The sequence below is a fragment of the Mustela lutreola genome, chromosome 2 (assembly GCF_030435805.1).
Source record: "Mustela lutreola isolate mMusLut2 chromosome 2, mMusLut2.pri, whole genome shotgun sequence".
In the NCBI taxonomy this organism is placed as follows: domain Eukaryota; kingdom Metazoa; phylum Chordata; class Mammalia; order Carnivora; family Mustelidae; genus Mustela; species Mustela lutreola.
In genome coordinates, this window is record NC_081291.1 from 182,628,533 (window position 1) to 182,632,557 (window position 4,025).

At 38.3% G+C, this 4,025-nt stretch overlaps 1 pseudogene; it reads right to left on the reverse strand.

Annotated features, from left to right (window-relative positions):
• Positions 1-335: 335 nt before the first annotated feature.
• LOC131825229 (large ribosomal subunit protein eL30-like) lies at positions 336-678 on the reverse strand (annotated as a pseudogene).
• Positions 679-4,025: the final 3,347 nt, after the last annotated feature.

Consider the following 4,025-nt stretch of genomic DNA (forward strand, 5'->3'; position numbering starts at 1 on the left):
TCTGAAAGTATTAAAATGTCCTTGTTGCTTCCACTAGGGATTACTTAAAGCACGGATATATTATGGTTTTTCTATATACTTTTCGGATAGCTAATTATGTGGTTTAGAAGGCACAAAAACAAAGCCTCTAGAATTTCATTTTCAAATTGACCCTCATTTGTTGGCCAGAGAGATTTGTTCAAATACAAATTGTTTTCCATGATGTAGTCAGTTATATAGGACGTTACTATTTAATGCTCGGTTCTGCTTTTTAATGATTAAAACTCCTTTTATTTATTTTTTATCTTTTTAAAACAAGCTTTGGCCAGTTAAATTAAAGAAAAATTTTGCATGATTTACTTTTCACCAGTCTGTTCTGGCATGCTTCAGATGATATCAGGATCCCTGGGATCGATGATAGCCATGGTGCACTCTGTGGTATTTCCCACAGACTGGGCTCAGTTCAGTATCATTGCCACTGTAGTGATGGGCACCAGTTTTGGTCAACAGAGGGCAGTGTTCTATTCCAGATGTCCTCCAGTCTAGGCAGTTGGTGAAGACGACTAGTTTTGCTTTGCTGTGTCTGATCATTTTCAGGATCTGCTTCCACCCCAGCATATACTTTCCACTTTTCAAAACAAGTTGGAGCCTAGAGTTGATTGACTCCAGTGACTTTTTTGACTACTTTGTGGCTGCCATCTTGCTGCCTTAGGTGTGGGATGGCCTCAATCAAGAACAGCCCCCAAGGTGGCCAGGAGTTAGAAAGGGTAAAATCCCTTTTATTTTTATTTATTTATTAATCTATCTATCTATCTATCTATTTATTTATTTAAATCCCTTTTATTAAAAAATAAGTGTAAGACCTCTTTGGAGAGGGCAAGATGGGAGATACTAAATACTTCAAATAATTAGTAAGAAAAAATCAGTTTTAAATAATAAAGCTGTGTTTCTCAACACAACTGTATTAATTATATAATAGCTTCTTAAGTTATTATAACTTACATTTAATTTGCCTGACTAGAAACTAGAAAGTGCCAGGCTATCAGACCCAGAAAAATGGCTTCATGACCATGGTGAGGTAAAAAGTCAGGAAAAGAATATATATTTCATAATTTTTCTAAGGATTCTCTATTACTGTACATATGGCACTACTCAGTAATACCTCAAGTCAAACAAATATTTAGCTCCATCAACTGTGTTATAAAATGTATATGAAAAGCAGCTCAAAATGTTTATTATGAGTTGCCCAAATTCAATACTATGATCAAATGCCTTTCACTTTTGTTCTTCATAACTTAGATTTTATTTTTTTTATTTTATCTATTTTTTTAAAGATTTTATTTATTTATTTGACAGGCAGAGATTACAAGTAGGCAGAGAGGCAGGCAGAGAGAGAGGAGGAAGCAGGCTCCCCACCGAGCAGAGAGCCCGACATGGGGCTCGATCCCAGGCAGGACCCTGGGATCATGACCCTAGCCGAAGGCAGGGGCTTTAGCCCACTGAGCCACCCAGGTGCCCCCATAACTTAGATTTTAAAGTGGCTCTTTGCATCCACTTTCTGTCCCCTTACGCTTTCAGTTTAGTTCATAGGTAAAACCCACAGCAATAGGGGACAAAATGACAAGGTACTATGTATCCCTAGTAGCTTTCTGTGATGCCTACCTTTTTATTTACTGGCAAAATTCTCCAGTCAAAGGACTAAGAGTAAATCCTCATTATAGGCAGAAGTGATGAGTCTGATTAAGCTCACTTTAAAAAACAAACTCCTTCCCTGGCCACTAATTGCTTTGTTTTATATTTAAAATTTCTGCTAAATTTCCAAGGTCCTTTATAATCTTATCCCCTTTCTACTCTCCCAAGCTATTATCTCTACCTCATCAGGCCAGTGACTCTGTGGCTCTTCATGGGTCCCTTTTTTCTTTTTCTTTCTTTCTTTCTTTTTTTAATATTTTATTTATTTGACAGATCACAAGAAGGCAGAGAGACAGAGAGAGAGGAGGAAGCAGGCTTGCTGAGCAGAGAGGCTGATGCAGGACTCGATCCCAGGATCCTGGGATCATTACCTGAGCCTAAGGCAGAGGCTTTAACCCACTGAGCCACCCAGGCGCCCCTCACGGGTCCCTTTTAATCCTTTTGTCTTCATCCTTTCGCTGCTTCATTCCACTAATAAAGCCCTCCCTACTTTCCTTCAGACTGTCTCAGACGCATGCATCCATTCTTCCTCGCAGCACTTAATCACATTTACCTACTTCCATATACTCTCATTATTTACGATGTGTCCTTCTGCACACTGTAATTTGTATGAAAGAAGGGGCATTATCTATACCCCAGTGCCTGGCATTTGCTGAGTAGTAATACTTGTTCATTAAATAACTTCTTTTGTTGATGCATATTTGCTTTACTTCCTCTCCAACTTGCAACAAGTATTGCAAACATTTACACATTTACAGGGAAAATTCCCACTGTTCTTTTTGAATCCACAGATGCCTCCGTACTACCTCTCTGCTTCCTAAAACACCAATGACTTCACGGATACCTGAAAAACCGAGGCTCGTGAAAATCACGAGACACTAGTGAAAGTCAAAAGGAGAACAAGCAATAACAAGTGAGAAAGAGTGAGAAATAACAATGTGAGAAAGAACAAGGCGTGGGCGTTTTAGTCAGCATTTCTTCAGCACACGGAAATGAACGATGTTATGCTTCACCTATTATCTCATCTAAAAGAGAAAGTACTGTCGATAATGAAGTTTTTTGGAGCTGAATGTTTATGGCGAAACATTTGTAGGATATAAAGGGAAGCATTGAAGGCTTCTGTGTTTCTGTTCTGTCTTTATATAAAGAAGGAAGAACGAGCCATTTCTACATAAGCCCACAAGCAGATGATTTAGGGCAAAAGGCACTGCACTCTAAAGAGAGATTATGGTGTAAGGAAGATATTGACATGCAAAGATGTGTCCTATTTTCCTCCTCATTCTTGGAATTTCATGTCCCAGGCAAAACAGATAACTCATATTTCTGTAGAACAGCCCACATCCACAAATCTTGCCAGAACAGTCTCAAAGGATATCCTCAACTTTCCTATCAACCTGGACATGTCATTATTTTTCAAATACTCTTACAAAAGGAGTGTTTCATCATGACTTTGACATCCTTGGAAATAATTCAAATGAACTCTACTCAGTCACAAAGGAAAAAAAAAACTCCCTTTATTTACATTTAACAGACCTGTTTTTTTTTTCCCCCTCCTGATTTAAAAGCCTTGTATCTGACTACATTTTTCTCCTTTCGTACATATATTTTTGCCTACAATACGGTTTTTTCTCTCTGTCTGCCTTTGAAGATAGACTCATATCTCAGTCTTAATTTTGCTTCAGGTCAGTAAAGTCAAAACAGAACTGTAACGTCTTTGGCAGAACATGTCCTGGGCTTCGAGCATCCTATTTCTTTTCTTTCCTATTGCTTTATGCTAACCTTGACTGTGTGGTTTTCAGGCTCTCACTTTTGTTCACCACTTTTTCTTTTCTAATTGAAGTTAAATTCACAGAACATAAAATTAGCCATTTTAAAGTCATTTGGTGGCAGTTAGCACATTTACAACATACATGCTAATTCTTTTGTTTCTCTCTCATTGACTGTAAATTTAACAAAATTTTATCATCTCCTTGGGACTGAGTTCAACCCTGTGCCTTCAGCCCTCACAGGATAAGCAGTATCTAAATTCGCTGATAAGGTAGAGGCTTCACAGATTACCAAATTTTCCACCCTCCTGGACCCCTTCTTTCTCCATGCAGAGGTAATGTGGTGTTTATCCTGTCCCATGGCCTCTAGTTCGTTGGTACCCCGTTGCCAGAAATACACTGCGTTCCTTGATTCTTAATCAGTCCTTTCTTCTTTCCAACTGTCTCCTCTGGATTACAAACTTACTCACGATTTCTCCATTGTGTAAAAGACTTTTAGCCCATTCTCTCTTCACTGCTCCTGGTTTTTCTAAACTTCTCAATAGAAGAATCTATATTCTCTCGCTTATTTTAAAAAGTCATCTATTG